The following is a 21,171-nucleotide window of genomic DNA, read 5'->3' as shown; positions in this document are numbered from 1 at the left end:
GACCTTCATACAGGTCCCTAACATATGCCAGGAAATTGTGCTTGGTGTTTTATCCTAATTAAAAAAATACTCTCTTTATAAATATACATTTCATATATATATATATTATTATGACCATTTGACAGAAGTGAAAAGTGAGGCTCAATGGAGTTCAGCAGCTATATAAGACACAGAGATAGTGAAATGTGTTACTAGAATTCAAACTCAGGCCAGTAGGACCACAAACCCTTGTTCCTTCTGTTGTCAGATTCCTTCTGATTCTCATGGACACTAGGGTTTCAAAAGAAAGTAGGTAAACTTACCCACAAAGTACCCTTCAGACAGGCCAGATGATTTGGCATAGACCACCACAAAACCAGAGAGGTACTCTTGCTGACAGGTTGGCTTCATCTTTCTGCAAAATAGAAAACCCCAATGGCAGTACTGGCTGACTATGAAGAGGGTCAAATAACAATGCAGCTAGAACAGCCCAGGACTGACTAGAAGTGGGAAGATGGAATTTCAGAGCACCATTCTGCCTCTTCCTTTATGTGATCTTGTAGGGGTCAGTGCAGACCAATGACAATACTTAGACATTATACATGTGCCTTTATTCTACCCTTTCAACAGTACTAATGCAGTCCTGTTTGCTCAGTATTCATGCTGAATGTCCCTAATGAAGCTGTACCTATAAGCCATCTGGATCACTGCAGAAATGATCATCTGAATTTCTCTTTTCTGATGTAGGTATTCTAGGACTGCCAGCCTGCCGACAGCCTCTGCAGAAACTCCACGCACCCTTCTGTTGAGTGCTCTGAGGAAGTAACAGTCTTCAGACAGGTAGTGTTTACTTAAAGATTTTTTTCATAGAGTTAGGCATACCTGAGTTACTATGGACATCTGTATCTAGCAGTAAGATTCCTATGTACACGTAGAATACAACTCTTAAAATGGTAGAATTTCAGGGCTCCATTTCCTTAGAGAATTTACCCTCTCCTGACTTCTATTTGTAGCTGCCATTTAAAACTCAGAGTATAAATATTATGTCAGTTAAATAAGGAGTGATGACTTTGCTTTTTGAAGAAAGCATTACCTTCCCTTTTATGAAATGTAGTATAACTGTTGCCTGATTGACATCTATTATATTATTCTCCCCCCACCAGATAGTTACACATATTTAATAATTTTTATGTGTAAAATGTAAGGTTAAACGGTTACATAGTCAAGTTGTTAGGCTTTGCATGGCTTTGAGAATGATCTTGGAGATGAGATGGCATTAGTAGTGGCAGGAGGTCACATCTGACACGAAATGTACCCCCTAAAATGGCAAGGGATTTTTCTTGGTCTGAGGAAGTTCTAGTGGCATTTGCTGGGACAGTGAAGAATATATCTAATAAAATAGACTTAAGGATAGGACAAAGTAATTACTCATCTTTGTATGTATTTGAATGATTTCACTGGATACATTTAATATGCATTTTTAAAAGTAACAATAAACGATTGGAGATATGTGAATATGGGTAATAGTTCCCTGGCATGATATCTGTGGACAGTTCATTTAAACCCTTCTTGGAACTCATGTGTGCATACCCCTCTCCTCTCCTCTCACGCCTTCTCATCTTTATTCCACTCACCGTATCTCCCCATTCCAAAGTCTCAGCTAACAATTTAGCATGTGCAATAAATATAAATATTGCGCAGCCCCGTGTGTCAGAACACAAACATTTATTATGCTTTTAGCCACAACCCTGTCTCCTGTTTCCATTTTACATTGTCTGCCTTCTATTCTCTCGTATTCCACAGTTGTTTAAAACTCATAGATTTATGTAAAGTTTACAAAATTGGGCAAGACTGTCCCTCAAATGTGTAGGGCTGTGACACATTGCTGTGTTTTCTAGAAATACTCACCAAATGCAGATTATGGAGGGATGAGTCAGGCATCTTCACTTCTTGATAGCCCTGACTTCTTTCTGTTGAATCACCTTCCTGTCTAGAGGGATTTTCTGGAAGATGTAGAAGGCTTAAGGATGGTAAATGAAATGAGCTGAAATGGAACCCTGGTGTGAGTTTTGCACAGAATTGTTTGATCCTTGTGTTATGGTTCTGGTTAGTGTTTTTTAGCCCTGAAGCAAAGCTCTTTTTAACATCAAAGCTGTCAATATGAAATATATAGATCTAAAAGAGGACTATTTTAATATTAATTATTAGCAGAAGGAGGAATTGCAGACTATAACTTTGACTTTTAGCATCTCCACCTATTTCTCTTTGCTTGGAAGGACTTCTCTTTTCTCTCTTCATAGTCAAAGGCACGTGCTTCATGATTCTGAAGACCTATACTTCACTGTTTCTTTTCTTTAAACAGACTGACAGGTTTCTGCCATTTGCTGTGTGATCTCGGTTAACTCATTTAACCTCTCTGAACTCTGGTATCTTGTATCTTCCTCCACAATATAGGACTAATTATAGGAACTACCTCACAGAATGCTTATGAAGGATTAAATGGCAATTATTATAAAGTGATAAGCAAGATACTTGGCATACAGAAGCTCTTAAGAGATGGTAAGGACTATTATAAGAAGGAAATGTGTACTTACTGATTCTGTATCACTGTTTAAGGATATTATTTTCAGTATTCTGTTTCTCATCGGGTATTACCTATTGCAGTTTTCATTGAGGCAAGATATAGAGATATCAGAGATCAAAAAACTAAGGTAAAATAAATAACGTGGCAAAGTACCATGTAGATTATCTCCGGTAGTCATGAACCCATATAAGCCTCATTGCTTTCAGATTAAGTGCTGCCAGTGTTACAGCCAGATCCGATTGATGTTTTATCATTTTATCATTTAACTTTATGCTGTACTTTCATTCCACATCTTCTCATGTACTTGGCAGGATGATCAAGGAAGCTCTGACTTATGTTTCTACCTGAAACCAAAACCAAATATCACTAGGCGAGGTAATGAATGAAGGTTAAGTATTTTGAGGAGAGGAACTGGGAGACGCAAAAGAGCATTTCCTAAATGTTTTTCACTTGTTTCCACTTCTAGTATGGCTAAGTATGTGCTACTAAGCCTGGTATTTTCACATATAGAAACTGTAAAGTATGGGAGAAGAACTACCTGACAACCCTAGAGAGTAAAAATAAGTAGGTAGATTCTGAAAGGGACTTCAGATTCAAAACTTAGAAACAGGCTCAGTGCAGAGTGATTTCCCCATTTTATGGCTTTTTCGACTGAGGTTATGCATGCTGAGGTTAATGTCACTCTGGGTGACTAACTCCAGTAGAAAAACCACAGTCTTTTTGGTTTGAAGACCCCAGGAACAAGGTTCAGTGCAACAACAGCCCCTGGAAAATGAAGCTAGAATACTGTTTTTAAATTAATAATTTTATTTATTTATTTTTGGCTGTGCTGGGTCTTTGTTGTTGGAGACTTTCTCAGTTGCGGCAAGCGGGGGCCACTCTTTGTTGCAGTGTAGGAGCTTCTCATTGAGGCGGCTGCTCCTGTTGTGGAGCACAGGCTCTAGGACACATGAGCTTCAGTAGCTTCAACACCTGAGCCCAGCATTTCAGCTCCCAGGCTCTAGAGCATGCTCAATAGTTGAGGGTCGTGTGCTTAGTTCCTCTGTGACATGTGGGATCTTCCTGAACCAGAGATCAAACCTGTGTCTCCTGTACTGGCAGGTGGATTCTTTACCACTGAGCCACCAGGGAAGCCCTTAAGCTAGAATTCTGGAAAGCAGAAAGATGGATGGGGGAAGCTCCCAATTCAGTGTATAAATGCGACCCAAAGTTTTGACTGACTCCTGAATCATGGATGTGTGGAGCAGACACAAGCTAGCACAGCTGAAGATGAAAGAACTGAACTGAGGTTTGAGCTGCCACCCAAGAGACAGTTTTCACCTTGAGTATAATCAAATTAATTGCCTGCTAAAACAAATAAATCAGTACTCTTCCCAGAATTCTAACAGATTTTAAAGTCTTTGCTCCAAAATATTTGCATCATGCATTCACATAATACAATCCCAAACTACATAAGATATGAATAACCAAGAAAATGTGACCTCTTCTGAAAAGTCTAATTCCCAGATGACCCAAAGGTGGGAATATAGCAAAGATTTTAAAACAGCTATTATAACCATACTCAATGAGGCTAAAAAGATACAATCACAATGAGTAAAAAATATAGTAAACGGAAACTACAAAAAAGAAACAAATGGAGATTCCAGAACTGAAAATATAATATTTGAAATAAAAATTCACTGAGCTTACATCCATTGGAAATAATAGAAAGTGTCAGTGAACCTAAAGATAGAACAGAAGCAAATTTCATTCTTAAGAACAGAAAGAAAAGAGTTTTTTTATTTTTTAATTGTTGGCCATACTCCACTGCATGTGGGAACTTAGTTCCCTGACTAGGGATTGAACCCACATCCCCTGCACTGGAAGATGGAGTTTTAACCACTGCACCACTGGGTAAGTCCCAGAGGAAAGATTTAAAAAACTAAACAATAACAAATAGAGCCTCAGAGATCTATGTAACATAAGTAAAAATGTCTAACATATATGTAGTTGGAATCTCAGAAGAAGACAAGAAAGAGAATGGGAAAGGAAAATATTTGAAGAAATAATGGCCAATTTTTTAAAAATTTGATGGAATGCATACATTTACAGATCTAGAAACTCAGTGAACTTCAAACAGGATTCATTTGAAGAAAACTGTACCTACGCACATCATATTCTAACTGGTGGACACCAACAGTAAAAAGAAAATTTTGGTAGTGGTCAGAGAAAATGGCAGGTTACCTTCCAGGACACTGTACTTTAAATTAGCACTGCCTTCTTATCAGTAACTACATAGAGTCTAGGAAAAGTAAAATGATACTTTTAAAGTACAGAGAAGGAAAAAGAAAAATCCTGTTAACCCAGAAATCTATGTATAGTGAAAATATCCTTTGAGAATGAAGGCAAATTAAAGACATTTTCAGATAAAAGTAAGCTAAGAGAATTCATTGCCAGCAGACCTACAACACAAGAAATGCTAAAGGAAGTTATTCAAGCTGAAGTGAGATAACACCAGATGGAATCTTAAATCTTCAAGAATGAATCAAGAATGTCAGAAATTGTAAATATGAAAGAGTATTTTCATCTCAGTATCTTTAAAATACACAGAAAATTTAAAAGCCAAATCATAACACCTCCTTGTGATACTTATAATGCGCTATGTGTAGATATCATATGTAAGACAATTATAGCATAAATAATGAGGGGGATATATAGTAAATGGACTTATATAATTGTATAGTTTTCAATTTTATATGGGGTGGTAATGAAATGAACTCTTAAGTAGACTGTAAAAGGTCAAGAATGTATATTTCAATGCTTAGAACAATAACTGAAAATCCAATAGATAAAGTAGAATCCTAAGCACTTTAAAAATGATCCCAAAAGAATGCAGGAAAGATTGAACAGAGAACAAAAAGCATAAGAGGCAAAAGGAAACCAAGCAATGAAATTGAAGCTCAAAGTGCAGCCATATCATGATAATCATATTTATTTATAATGAATGATGTTATTGTTCCATTGCTCAGTTGTGTCAGACTCTTTGCGACACTGTGGACTGAAGCATGCCAGGCTTCATATTAAATGTTAATGTTGTGCACTGACTTTTGGAACTCAAATAAAGGCCCTTTCATGTTGGGTGAAACTCTTCTTAGTAGATTGGACCTAGGCTGGTCTTTGACGAGAGAGCAAGCCTGAGCCTTTGATGTGGGAGCACTGACTCCAAGACCCTAGACAACCAGAGAACTAACCCTAGGGAATATCAAATAGTGAGAACTCACACAAAGGAAACCACTTGAATATAAGACCTGGCATCACCCAACCGCAAGTAGCACCCTGTGCAGGACAACCTCATCTAAACCACAAACAAAGAAAAATATAAACTCAATCATGAGCAGACAGGATTACCACCTCATTCAGCCTTGACCATCAGAGGAAAAACAAACAAAAACTCAGCACAAATCTCACCCTATAGGACGCTTACAAAAACCACTGGATCAAGCTTAGGAGGGCAGAAACCAAAAGGAAGAAAGAATCCAACCTTGAAGTATGGGAAAAGGAGACCTCAAACACAGTAAGTTAAAAAAAATAATGAAAAGGCAGAGAAATACTACACAAATGAAGGAACAAACTAGAAACACAGAAGTCCAAATAAATGAAGAGGAAATAGGCAAATTACCTGAAAAAGAATTCAGAATAATGATAGTAAAGATGACCAAAATCCTTGAAAACAAAATGGAGAAAATGCAAGAATCAATTAACTAAGACCTAGAAGAATTGAAGAATAAACATACAGAGTCAAATAATACAACTACTGAAATTAAAAATACTCTATAAGGAATTAATAGCAGAATATCTGAAGGAGAAGACTAAATCAGTGAGCTGGAAGATAAAATGGTGAAAATAACCTCTGAAGAGCAGAATAAAGTAAAAAGAATGAAAAGAACTGAGGACAGTCTTGGAGACCTCTGGGACAATATCAAACGCACCAACATTCGAATTATCTGGGTCCCAGAAGAAGAAGAGGAAAAGACAGGTATGAGAAAATTTTTGAAGAAATCATAGTTGAAAATTTACCCAACATGGAAAAGGAAATAGTCACTCAAGTTCAAGGGTCACAAAGAGTCCCATACAGGATAAACCCAAGGAGAAACATGCCAAGACACATACTAATCAAAGTAACAAAGACTAAATACAAAGAAAGAATATTAAAAGCAGCAAGGGAGAAGCAACGAGGAACATACAAGGGAAATGCCATACACTTAACAGCTGATCTTTCAGTAGAAACTCTGCAGGCCAGAAGGGAATGGCAGGATATATTTAAAGTACTGAAAGGGAAAAAAATTTACAACCAAGATTACTGCACCCAGCAAGGATCTCATTCAAAATTGATGGAGAAATAAAAAGCTTTTCAGACAAGCAAAAGTTAAGAGACTTCAGAAGCCACCAAAGCAGCTTTACAACAAATGTTAAAGGGACTTATATAGTCAAGAAATACTTGAGAAGAAAAAAGATCCACAACATCAACCACAAACAATTAAGAAAATGGTAATATGAACATATATATCAATAATTACTTTAAATGAAAATGGACTAGATGCTCCAACCAAAAGACACAGACTGGCTGAATGGATACAAAAACGAGACCCATGTATATGCTGTCTACAAGAAACCCACTTCAGACCTAAAGACATGTATAGACTGAAAGTGAGAGGATGGAAAAATATATTCCATGCAAATGGGAAGCAAAAGAAAGCTGAAGTATCTATCTTCACATCAGACAAAATAGATCTTAAAATAAAGAAGATTACAAAAGATAAGGAAGGATACTACATAATGATCAAGGGATCAATCCAAGAGGAAGACATAACAATTGTAAATATCTATGCACCCAACATAGGAGCACCTCAATACATAAGACAAGCACTAACAGACATAAAAGGAGAAATCGACAGTAACATAATAATAGTAGGGGACTTTAACACCCCACTCACACCAATGAACAGATCATCAAAACAGAAAATTAATAAGGAAACACAAGATGAGATGGATTTCAATGATATCATCAGGACATTCCATCCAAATGCAGAAGAATACATCTTCTTCTCAAGTGTACGTGGAACATTCTCTAGGATAGACCACATCTTGGGTTACAAATCAAGCCTCAGTAAATTTAAGAAAATTGAAATTGTATCAGACATCTTCTCTGACCACAATGCTATGAGACTAGATATCAATTATAGGAAAAAAAAATTGTAAGCAACACAAACACATGGAGATTAAACAACACGTTTCTAAATAACCAACAGGTTATTGAAGAAATCAAAAGGTAAATCAAAAAATTTCTAGAAACAAATGACAATGAAAACATGACAACTCAAAACCTATAGGATGCAGCAAAAACAGTTCTAAGAGGGAAGTTTTTAGCAATACAATCCTACCTCAAGAAAGAAGAAAAATGACTAGACAACCTAACTTTACACCTGAAACGACTGGGAAAAGAAGAAGAAGAAAAAAAAAAAAACAGATTAGTAAAAGGAAAGAAATCATAAAGATCCCAGCAGAAATAAATGAAAAAGAAATGAAAGAAACAGTAGTAAAGATTAATAAAACTAAACGCTGGTTCTTTGAGAAGACAAAGTTGACAAGCCTTTAGCCAAACTCGTCAAGAAAAAAGAGAGAAGAATCAAATCAACAAAATTAGAAATAAAAAAAGAGAGGTTACAACAGACAATGCAGAAATACAAAGGATTATAAGAGATTATTATGAACAACCATATGACAATAAAATGGATAACCTGGAAGAAATGGACAGATTCTTAGAAAAGTTCAGTCTTCCAAAACTGAACCAGGAAGAAATATAAATTGTGAACAATCCAGTTAAAAGCACTGAAATTGAAGCTGTGATCAAAAATCTCCCAAAAATCAAAAGCCCAGGACCAGATGGCTTCACAGGAAAATTCTATCGAACATTTAGAGAAGAGCTAATGCCTATCCTTCTAAAACTCTTTCAAAAAATTGCAGAGGAAGGAGCACTTCCAAACTCATTTTACGAGGCCACCATCACCCTGACACCAAAACCAGACAAAGACACACAAAAAAGAAAACTACAGGTCAACATAACTGATGAACATAGATGCAAAAATCCTCAACAAAATTTTAGCAAGGAGAAATCAGCAATATATCAAAAAGCTCATACACCATGATCAAGTTGGATTTATTCCAGGGATGCAAGGATTCTTGAATATGCACAAATCAATGTGATACACCATATTAACAAATTGAAAGATAAAAACTATATGATAATCTAGATAGATCAAGAAAAAGCCTTTGACAAAATTCAGCACCCATTTATGATTAAAACTCTTTAAAAAATGGGCACCTAAGGAACCTACCTCAACATGGTAAAGGCCATACATGATAAGCCTACAGCCAACATTATACTTACAGTGAAAAACTGAAAGCATTACTCCTAAGATCAGGAGCAAAACAAGGGTGTCCACTTTCCCACTGTTATTCAATGTAATTCTGAAAGTCCTAGCTACAGCAATCAGAGAAGAAAAATGAATAAATAAAAGGAATCCAGATTGGAAAAGAAGAAGTAAAGTTCTCACTGTTTGCAGATGACATGATTCTGTTAAAAGAAAACCCTAAAGACAGTATCAGAAAATTACTAGAGCTAATCAGTGAAGTTAGCAAAGTTTCAGGATACAGAATCAATACACAGAAATCACTTGCGTTTCTATATACTAACAATGATAAATCAGAAAGAGAAATTAAGGAATCAATCCCATTCACCACTGCAAGAAAAATAATTGAATATCTAGGAATAAACTTACTTAAGGATGGCAGAAAGTGAAGAGGAACTAAAGAGCCTCTTGATGAAAGTGAGAGAGGAGAGTGAAAAAGTTGGCTTAAAGCTCAACATTCAGAAAACTAAGATCATGGCATCTGGTCCCATCACTTCATGGGAAACAGATAGGGAAACAGTGTCAGACTTTAATTTTGGGGCTCCAAAATCCCTGCAGATGGTGATTGCAGCCATGAAATTAAAAGATGCTTACTCCTTGGAAGGAAAGTTACTCCTTGGAAGGAAAGTTATGACCAACCTAGACAGCATATTAAAAAGCAGAAACATTACTTTGCCAACGAAGGTCCATCTATCTAGTCAAGGCTATGGATTTTCCAGTGGTCATATATGGATGTGAGAGTTGGACTGTGAAGAAAGCTGATCGCCAAAGAATTGATGCTTTTGAGCTGTGGTGTTGGAGAAGACTCTTGAGAGTCGCTTGGACTGCAAGGAGATCCAACCAGTCCATTCTAAAGGAAATCAGTCCTGGATGTCCATTGGAAGGACTGATGCTGAAGCTGAAACTGCAATACTTTGGCCACCTCATGTGAAGAGTTGACTCACTGGAAAAGACTCTGATGCTGGGAGGGATTGGGGGCAGGAAGAGAAGGGGACGACAGAGAATGAGATGGCTGGATGGCATCACCGACTCGATGGTGGAGAGTTTGAGTGAACTCCGGGAGTTGGTGATGGACAGGGAGGCCTGGCGTGCTGTGATTCATGGGGTCGCAAAGAGTCGGACACGACTGAGCGACTGAACTGAACTGAACTGAAGGAGACAAAAGAACTGTACACAGAAAATTATAAGACACTAATGAAAGAAATCAAAGTTGACATAAACAGATGGAGAGATATTTCATATTCCTGGGTAGGAAGACTCAATACTGTGAAAATGACTATATTACCAAATGCAATCTGTAGATTTAATACGACCCCTATCAAATTACCAATAGCATTTTTCAAAGAACTAGAACAAAAATTTCACAATCCATATGGAAACACAAGAGACCCTGAATAGCCAAAGCAGTCTTGAGAAAGAAGAATGGAGCTGGAGGAATCAACCTTCCTGACTTCAGGTTATACTACAAAGCTGTGGTCATCAACACAGTATGGTACTGGCACAAAAACAGAAATATAGACTAATGGAATGAGATAGAAAGCCCAGAAATAAACCCAGGCAGCTATGGGTACCTTATTTTTGACAAAGGAGGCAAGAATATACAATGGGGCAAAAGACAGCCTCTTCAGTAAATGGTGCTGGGTAAACTGGACTGCTACATGTGAAAGAATTAAATTAGAACACTTCCTAACACGAAACACAAAGATAAACTCAAAATGGATTAAAGACCTAAATGTAAGACCAGAAACTATAAAGTTCTTAGAGGAAAACATAGGCAGAATACTCGATGACATAAATCAAAGCAAGATCCTCTATGACCCACCTCCTAGAGTAACAGAAGTAAAAACAAAAGTAAACAAGTGGGACCTGATTAAACTTAACAGCTTTTGCACAGCAAAGGAAACTATAAGCAAGGTGAAAAGACAACCTGCACAATGGGAGAAAATAATAGCAAATGAAACAACTGACAAAGGATTAATTTCCAAAATATACAAGCAGCACATACAACTCAGTACCAGAAAAACAAACAACCCAATCAAAAAGTGGGAAAAAGATCTAAACAGACATTTCTCCAAAGAAGACATATAGATGGCTAACAAATGCATGAAAAGATGCTCAACATTGCTCATTATTAGAGAAATGCAAATCAAAACTTCAAAAAGATATCACCTCACACCAGTCAGAATGGCCATCATCAAAAAGTCTACAAAAAATAAATCCTGGAGAGGGTGTGGAGAAAAGGGAACGCTCTTGCACTGTTGGTGGGAATGTAAATTGATACAACCACTATGGAAGACAGTATGGAGGATCCTTAAAAAACTAGGAATAAAACCACCATACGACCCAGCAGTCTCACTCTAGGCGTATACCCTGAGGAAACCAAAATTGAAAGAGAAACATGTAACCCGTTGTTCATTGCAGCACTATTTACGATAACTAGAACATGGAAGCAACCTAGATTTTCATCCACAGATGAATGGACAAAGAAGTTGTACGTATACACAATGGAATATTATTGAGCCATAAAAAGGAACTCATTTGGATCAGTTCTGATGAGGTGGATGAACCTAGAACCTATTATACAGAGTGAAGTGAGTCAGAAAGAGAAAGATAAATACCATAATCTAATGCATATATATGGAATCTAGAAAAATGGTACCGAAGAATTTGTTTACAGGGCAGCAGTGGAGAAACAGCCATAGAGAATAGACTTATGGACGTGGGGAGAGGGGAGGAGAGGCTGAGATGTATGGAAAGAGTAACATGGAAACTCACATCACCATACGTAGAATAGATAGCATATGGGACTTTGATGTGTGGCTCAGGAAACTCAAATAGGGGCTCTGTATCAATCTAGAGGAGTGGGATGGGGTGGGAGATGGGAGGGAGAGTCAAAATGGAGGGGATATTTGTGTACCTATGGCTGATTCATGTTGAGGTTTGACAGAAAACAACAAAATTCTGTAAAGCAGTTATCCTTCAATAAAAAAATAAATAAGAAAAAAATGATAATGGACTAAATTCAGAGTTTATCAGGGTGGATTAAGAAATAAGAACAACTATTTTTTGTTGAGATAAATTTTAAATATAAAGATACAGTTAAATTGATGGAAAAAATACACCATAGTAAAAGCAGAAGTCTATATTAGTATCAGAAAAATTAAACTTTAAGGCAAAAGGTATTACCATAGTTACGGTGTGTTTGATAGTAATAAATAGGTCATTACATGAAAAGAAAAATTATAAGTGAGTGTTTATACCTAATAAAGTTCCGGTGAGGTTACTTTGAGTATTTTTGAGTCTAGAATTTTTTGAGGATAATCCAATTGTAAGTGAAGAGGCACAGGTTGCTCATCACTTTAGGGTAACGACCATTTCATAAAATTGTGGCCTCAAAGCTCAACACAGTGAAAGCAAAAGCATAGCTGGAGAGTGTAGGTATGTCTATGTCTATACATATATGAGAGGGTCCCTAGACTGGAATCGAGTGACATACATCCAAGTTATTACTAGCTCCATTATTAGCTAGCTAGGTAACAGCTACCTTATTTGTGATGGCTTATAGACAATTTAAAAATAAGATTGGACGTGATTGCAGTGACAGCATGCACATACTGCTTCTAAAATATTGAAGAAGTTTAGCACTATTTTTATTATTTCCAGGAAATATTCCAATTTATAAAGCAGTCGTTGTGCAGAACTGGCACGTAGCGCATTAGAATTCACGTGATATGAAATCACCAATGGAGTCATGGCTCAGAAGGCTCCACATACCCCTGCCAGCATCTCAATATGTATATTTTGCATCTTAAAAAATAATTTCTTCAAGATTTGAGGACTTGGAGAGTGACAGAGAGTAAGGTCACCCTGGAACCGATAAGGACAGCTTTGCCAATGCAGGTGGAATGTTTTTTAAGTGTAAAGCTTATTTAATGAAAAGAGACCCCCAAACCTTTTTACTAATGCGTGGTGTTCTTTTGTCAGTTTGGAATGAACCGTCAGCCTGCCAGTTACCATGCATGTAGTATATGCTCATTAAATCACGCACTGTGAGTTTCTTCAGGTTGGCAAACTGGTTAATTGAAAAAAAATGTGTAGTGTTGCTCTTACAGTAAAGAGGCAGAAATAAAAAAAAAATGGAGCGCTTACTCTTAATATTTCGGAGTTTGCTTTTAAGTGCAGCCAGAAATTGTTCTGTTTTACAGTTTTGATTAAAGGATTGTTCCTTCTGCATCTTTTTTGGTTTTGTTTATAATTCAAACACTGTAATTATAATGGAGTTGCTTTTATAATAGAGCTACTAAATCATTCTGCCAGCAGATGAAAACCCAAGTAAAGGGCTCAATTTTTTGTGCTGCAGCTGTAAGGCCAACTTGGGTGTGTTGGGGCTGAAACAAACTGGAAATGGAAGATGGGTTTTAGCTTTGCTAAATCTCTGCTGTGGTGTTTTCATTTTAGGAGATTTAGGCCTTATCATCACCTCAGTGGGTGAGTTAATCCCTTTTGAGAACTGACACCCTTAGGCTCTCATAGCCTATGATAATTAGGCTGTTTGATTTGTTTGTATGGTAGCTCTAAAAAATACCAGTCCCCAAGCTCAACCCTGAATATTCATTGAAAAGACTGACGTTGAAACTGAAGTACCAATATTTTGGCCACCTGATGTGAAGAGCCTATTCACTGCAAAAGACCCTGATACTGGGAAATATTGAGGGCAAGAGGAGAAAAGGGTAGCAGAGGATGAGATGGTTGGATGGCATCACTGACTAAATGGACATGAGTTTGAGCAAATTCGGGGAGATAGTGAAGGACAGGGAAACCTGGTGTCCTGCAGTCCATGGGGTCTCAAAGAATTGGATATGACTTAGTGACTAAACAACAACAAGCTCCGCCTCAGATCAGATAAATCAGAATCCTTGTGGGGGAGGGAGTGGCTAACTGTTTTTAGAAGCTCCCCAGGCTTCCCTAGTGGCTCAGTTGGTAAAGAATCTGCCTGCAGTGCAGAAGACCCAGGTTCAATCCTGGGTCTGGAAGGTCCCCTGGAGAAGGCAATGGTAACCCACTCCAGTATTCTTGCCTGGAGAATTCTAAGAACAGAGGAGCTAGCGGGCTACGGTCCATGGGGTCGCAGAGAGGCAGACACGATTGAGTGACTAACACACAGGTTATTCTAATAGGAGCCAGGGCTGAGAGAGACAGGCCTAAATTGACTCGACTTAGCCAGCATTTCAATTCATGTGATTTAACAGCTCTTATCATCAACCCCAAGGCATTAACCACTGACTTCCATTCCGTTCCATCGCTCAGTCGTGTCCGACTCTTTGCGACCCCGTGGACTGTAGCCTACCAGGCTTCTTCGTCCATGGGATTCTCCAGGCAAGAATACTGGAGTGGGTTACCGTTTCCTTCTCCAGGGGATCTTCCAGACCCAGGGATTGAACCCGGGTCTCCCACATTGGAGGCAGACGCTTTAACCTCTGAGCCACCAGGGAAGCCCCAGTGACTTAGCAACCAATAAACCCTGCAAGGTTTCAGAGGGTTAAAAACTGTGGTTTCTGAGCTCCATTTATATCTATGCAATGAGATTCTTTGGAATCAGGACCTAGGAATCTCCATTTTTAACCAGAGGTCCTAGGTGAGTCTTATGTACTAAGGTATGAGAATTTTCCAAGAGCAAGATGATCTTTGAAAGTGAAGATGAGTGGAACTTCAGAGGAAAGTGCATAAATCACAGTAAAGTCAGGGTAGACTTTAAAAAAAAAAAAAAGCAGGAATTTTGGTACACCCATTTAGGCTAACTGGGATTGTTCATGTTATAATAGCATTAGCCTTTTTGCTGGTGGGAGGAGTAACCTCCCACACCATCACCATCACTGTCTAGTACCATGTGAGACCCAGGAATGCACAGACACTTCATAGCTTCTTTAACATTTAGATACTGAGGTTAATGATTAGGGCCAATGCATTTTTCAAGGGCCTAGAAAAATATTGAGAACTAAAAGGAAAAGCAAATGATTTTTGTTTTGAAGTAGAGAGAAATTGTAGAGTCAGAACAATTAGATATTTATTGAAATGTCAACAAAATAGAATATTACGCTATTGCTATTCATTACTAAATTTAGTAATTTTAAACAGTATATGTTTAGGGACATTTTATGAGTTAGCTTTTCTCACTTAAGAATGTCTGAATTGCATGATGATTGTTGAGAAATTTTAGCCAATTTTAATATTTTATAAACCAAATTATACACAACCGAATAATTTCAAATGCAAAAATATTAAAATCTTCTCAAAAATTTTACACCCAACAGTTGTTTATTGTAATCTATCCTATATAACATGGTATTGAGCCTCTTAAAGAAAAAGTTCCTGGGACCTAGGAAGGTCTTGTACCCCAGAGTATATACTTAAAAATTAAAGGATAGTTAATTGTCCTGGACTCCATTGTCATTGACAAGGCTATCAAAATAAGCATAAGCAACCTTCTGAAGATATAGTTGAAACTAATCATTGTTGCTCACCTTCACTCTAGGGGGATAAAAGTCTAAAAAGGTAAAAGAAGAAAAAACAGTTTTAGCTACATATCGGACTCCCTTTAAACATCAACTCCAATAATTTGGCCACCTCATGCAAAAAGTTGACTCACTGGAAAAGACTCTGATGCTGGGAGGGATTGGGGGCGGGAGGAGAAGGGAACGACAGAGAATGAGATGGCTGGATGGCATCACCGACTCAATGGACATGAGTTTGGGTGAACTCCGGGAGTTGGTGATGGACAGGGAGGCCTGGTGTGCTGTGATTCATGGGGTTGCAAAGAGTCAGACACGACTAGGTGACTGAACTGAACAGGAAAGTTGGGATTGTTAATGAGCATCAAATGAGATTGACAAGGCAAATTGCACAGTATGGGTCTTGCTCAGAAAATTACCCTTAAGAAATTGTGATAATAGTAATAAAATAACACATAACTAAAATAAGAGACAGAGAAGTAGATGTTCTAGAAATTTGGAGTCTCTGAGGTCAGTTGATGCCTAGAGCTAAATGTCTTTTTAAATTCTCCAGCCACTTTCATACTTTGGATTTGATTACATATTAAGTCCCCAGTTTCAGAATTCTTCTGATCCATGGATTATGAGTCACACTACTAACATCTTACTTAAAGTACATATTCTCATAAGAATGTACATCATTTCATAAGATGTTTCTTTGTAAAAGTTGCCACTAATGTTTTATTTATATTTTGGTTAATGTTCCTTTTTGAATATCTCCTCCCTCAGAATATAAGCTCAAAGAAACCAGGAGTTATGGCTTTTTATGATTTTACTGAATCAATCATGGGGAAGAAAGGGTGTGACAATCAATCACTTTGTCCTTGCCAACTGTGATCAATCAGGAGTGTCATAGTATTGGGACGATGTTACAAATGCTTATGGTCAGGAAATACTTTAGAACGTCATTTATAAACTTAGATTCTATAATACCAAGTCAATAAATGAGTGAATGAAAGGAAGCTGTACTCAAGTTTTACCTGTATCTCTCCTACCTTCCACCAGGGTCCAAAAGGAAAATAAATAAATAAATAAAAGAAGGAAAAGAATCTGCTTTTCTATAAATTCTGTGACTTGTAAGTGAATAAAATGGCTAATTGTTCACTTGAAAAATGACTATACTTTTGGAAAGGTGCCTGAAAATTTCTTGGCCATACTTCAACTGATTAATAATTTAGAATGATGATTGACTAGAGAATGGAAGTGGAGCTAATAGCCTCTCATTTTCCTCTTGATTATTTTAGACAAATTGGTAAGTCAAGGCGGAGGTGTGGGGTGTTTCGGGGTCAACTGACTAGAAGCTTTGGATTAAAAATGCAGAGGGAGATCTGATCTCTCTAAGGTGCTGACTTTCCCTCTAATGGAGTCAGATGACTTTGTGATGTGTTGCTTCTGCTGCTTAGCTGCGTAGAGCTGCTGTTTACATTCCCCAAAAGTCTATGTGAACTATAGACAACTCCCACTGTGACTGCTGTGTGATGCATCCTGCTAGACACTGGTTAGGAAGAAACAATGGATTTAACACAGTTCTAACTTTAAGAAGTTCAAATATCTGGCAAGAGAGACACATATGTCTATAAATCATTACTCTATGAGGTGAAAAGTATTAAGTGTCTTAAGAGAGGGATATGAATAAATGCCATGGGAGTCATTCGCTTACAGATTTGATGTGAGGGATCTGCCTATTTGGGAATTAGTGATTTGAAACAATGTGAGAAAGTCAAACTGTATGTGTTATGCTGGTAACAGCATTCAAATGAGAAAATGCCTAAAGAAAGTAACGCTGGCACAAGAACCTGGTTGGAATTTCCAGGGCTACATAGAACTCTGTGTCTGTATTCAGAAAGATAGGATTTGGGTAAATTATATCCTAGAAGCACTTTCACAGCCTGACCTGCCTCTTGAGAAACCTGTATGCAGGTCAGGAAGCAACAGTTAGAACTGGACACGGAACAACAGACTGGTTCCAAATAGGAAAAGGAGTATGTCAAGGTTGTATATTGTCACCCTGCTTATTTAACTTATATACAGAGTACATCATGAGGAACGCTGGGCTGGAAGAAGCACAAGCTGGAATCAAGATTTCTGGGAGAAATATCAATAACCTCAGATATGCAGATGACACCACCCTTATGGCAGAAAGTGAAGAGGAACTCAAAAGCCTCTTGATGAAAGTGAAAGAGGAGAGTGAAAAGGTTGGCTTGAAGCTCAACATATGGCATCTGGTCCCATCACTTCATGGGAAATAGATGGGGAAACAGTGGAAACAGTGTCAGACTTTATTTTTTGGGCTCCAAAATCACTGCAGATGCTGATTGCAGCCATGAAATTAAAAGACGCTTACTCCTTGGAAGGAAAGTTATGACCAAACTAGAAAGCATATTAAAAAGCAGAGACATTACTTTGCCACCCAAGGTCCATCTAGTCAAGGCTATGGTTTTTCCAGTGGTCATGTATGGATGTGAGAGTTGGACTGTGAAGAAAGCTGATCGCCGAAGAATTGATGCTTTTGAACTGTGGTGCTGGAGAAGACTCTTGAGAGTCCCTTGGACTGCAAGGAGATCCAACCAGTCCATTCTAAAGGAGATCAATCCTGGGTGTTCATTGGAAGGACTGATGCTAAAGGTGAAACTCCAATACTTTGGCCACCTCATGCGTTGAGTTGACTCACTGGAAAAGACTGATGCTGGGAGGGATTGGGGGCGGGAGGAGACGGGGACGACAGAGAATGAGATGGCTGGATGGCATCACCGACTCGATGGACATGAGTTTGAGTGAACTCCGGGAGTTGGTGATGGACAGGGAGGTCTGGTGTGCTGTGATTCATGGGGTCACAAAGAGTCGGACACGACTGAGCGACTGAACTGAACTGATATCCTAGAAGGAGTGAAGCTTCCGCAAGCGTTCAGCTGGTAAAGAATTCGCCTGCAATTCAGGAGACACAAGAGATGAGGTTTGAATCCCTAGTCAGGAAGATCCCCTGGAGGAGGAAATGGCAACCCACCCCAGTATTCTTACTGGACAGAGGAGCCTGACAGGCTATAATCCATGGGGTCCCAAAGAGTTGGACATGACTGAGCAACTTTTTCACTTTTACAACTTTCAGCATAACCATGTGAAAGGGAAAGGGAAAGGCAGTTGTGTCCATGTCTTTGCGACCTCATGAATTATATAGTCCATGGAATTCTCCAGGCCAGAATACTGGAGTGGGTAGCCTTTCCCTTCTCCAGGGGATCTTCCCAATCCAGGAATCGAACCCAGTTCTTCTGCATGGCAGGCAGCTTCTTTACCAGCTGAGCCACAAGGGAAGCCCAAGAATACTGGAGTGCGTAGCCTATCCCTTCTCCAGCAGATCTTCCCAACCCAGGAATTGAACCAGGGTCTCCTGCATTGTAGGTGGATTCTTTACCAGCTCAGCTATCAGGGAAGCCCAAGCATAACCATGGTGTAAAGCTATTCACTTATGCAGAGCTAATTTTTTACTCAGACATCTACTTATTCACCAAATGTTCACTGAGTACCTGCTGCTGCTGCTGCTTCTAAGTCGCTTCAGTCGTGTCCTACTCTGTGCGACCCCATGGACTGCAGCCTACCAGGCTCCTCCATCCATGGGATTTTCCAGGCAAGAGTACTGGCGTGGGTTGCCACTGCCTTCTCCTCACTGAGTACCTAGTATGTGTCAATAACTTATAGACTATGATCTGAAGGAGCTGTCAGTCTGGAAGAGGAAACATAACAGGCACATAAAATACTCATTTATTTGTGGAAATGCCATGGAGGTATGCCAAGAGTGAAGGGATTCATCACCACTGAACAGCAGGGAAGACTCTTGGTAGAGTTGAAAACTGAAGGAGGGCTTTGGAAGATAGATGGAATTTGGTCAAGTAGGGTTGACCAATGTGGGAATGACAGCTGAAGAGAGGAAGGAGTAGTGAGCCAAGGCTTAGAGGTGTGATTCTGGGAAATTTATGGAGGAGACGTGCACTTTGAAATGTAGAGTATGCAAAGGGAAGTTTCCCTCCGTAAGGCTGAGCTATCTCAGACTCAGAGAGCTTACTTCATAAAGGAGTGATGATGTGCTGCACACTGTCCTTCATTCGTGGTTGCATTAACTCCTCCACACTCCTAATAAACCTGCAAAATGGGCTCGAGGTAGTCGCTCAGTCGTGTCCAACTCTGTGCGGCCCCACGGACTGTAGTCTGCCAGGCTCCTCTGTCCATGGGTTTCTCCAGGCAAGAATACTGGAGTGGGTTGCCATTCTGTTTTCCAGAGGTTCTAGTATTATCCCAATTTATAGATGGGGAAACTGAGGCATGGGTGGGTTAAATTACTTGCCAGTTAGTAGGCAGTGGTGGAGCTGGGATTTGAACCTAGACATCCTGGCTGCAGAGTTCTTGCTTATATAAAGGAGGTCTGAGGATCTAAAGGAAAGTATAGGAGGGGTGGCGGTGAAGTACTGGATATCCATTCCATTTACATATGGGAGAAAATACAGAGCTTGGAGACAGTGGATAACTTCTCTTATATCCTTGAGCAAAGAGAGGGGCTGAGCCCCTGCCTCAGATGACACGTTGGGGATGCCAGCATGCTAGTCCTCTTCCTCTAAGTCGGGCACGTTTGCAGCCATTGGTGGAGATAAATCCTTAGTACAGGGAAACAAAAGTGTTTTTCAGGCACTTTTCTGTCACGGTTAGACTAGGACAGGTTTTATGAAAGGAGCTTTTCTGCATCTGCTGCCTTCCGGGGTCACATTCTTAGTGAATATACAGCCTCAAAATGGAGCTTGTTAGTTGCGTGTCATCCAAGGGTGGCAATTAGTTGCATGTGTTTGGTTGGGTGCCAGCTCCCGGGGCGCCAGACCTCAGTGGGGGAGCCACTGTTTGTCATGAATTAGTCTTTAAATAAAAGCAAGTTTTTAAAATGGAGCATGCTAATTTGGGTTTTGCTGACCCCCTCTGAAGAAGGCATGGCCTGTTCGGTGCCAGCTGGCTGAATTGGCATTCAGCGAGAAACTGGGTCCCTACCAAAAATCCACCTTGCTCCCCTCTTCCAGCTCTGGGAGCAAAATGGCAGTGAGGGGTTGGTTGGCCCTGGGAAGCAAGGTGAAACAAGGGGCAGGAACAGCATGATCTGACGATGAAAGGCGTTGGAGCTGCCCTGGTTGTACCCGCTTCTCCCACCACCTTAGGAAGGCGAGTCCGCGGCCCCCTCTTTCCACCGGCGCTGTCCTCCCGCCCATTCAGTGACTTTCCACATAAAAGGCGTCCTCATCCAGTCGCTTACACACTGCTCCTTTTTATACTCTTCCAAGTCATGCTTAGGGGATTATCACTGCAGCTTTTAACTTCCCCAAGAAAGAGCTGAATGAGCGTGAATGAGGCGGAAGAGTCTTCAGTGAGAAAGTGTCCCCCACCCCAAAATGCGCACAAAACCCCTAATCACGATGTAAGAATGCCATCCTGTCTTTGGCAGCGGCTGGCTAATTAACAACTACTGTACATATAGGCGATAGTTACAGAAATCGTGTCGCACACTCGTGGTAACAGAATACAGGGCAACAGCGGCCCCGGTTCGCCCTATTGCAGCGCTTTTACACACTGAGGAGCCATC

General features: G+C 39.4%; 1 protein-coding gene across 2 annotated transcripts in view; it reads left to right on the top strand.

Annotated features, from left to right (window-relative positions):
• The window catches only part of FHIT (fragile histidine triad diadenosine triphosphatase), a 1,558,201-nt gene that overhangs the window by 442,284 nt on the left and 1,094,746 nt on the right, over positions 1-21,171 (top strand). For both annotated transcript variants that reach the window (XM_055414232.2, XM_055414233.2), the window contains exon 3: positions 727-819. The gene's annotated coding sequence lies outside the window, so the exon portion shown is untranslated. The remainder of the gene's footprint in view (positions 1-726; positions 820-21,171) is intronic.

The sequence above is a fragment of the Moschus berezovskii genome, chromosome 24 (genome assembly GCF_049115385.1).
Source record: "Moschus berezovskii isolate FMDL1 chromosome 24, NW_MosBer_1.0, whole genome shotgun sequence".
Lineage (NCBI taxonomy): Eukaryota > Metazoa > Chordata > Mammalia > Artiodactyla > Moschidae > Moschus > Moschus berezovskii.
The sequence above is the reverse complement of the archived record's forward strand: the minus strand, read 5'-3'. Positions and strand labels throughout refer to the sequence as shown.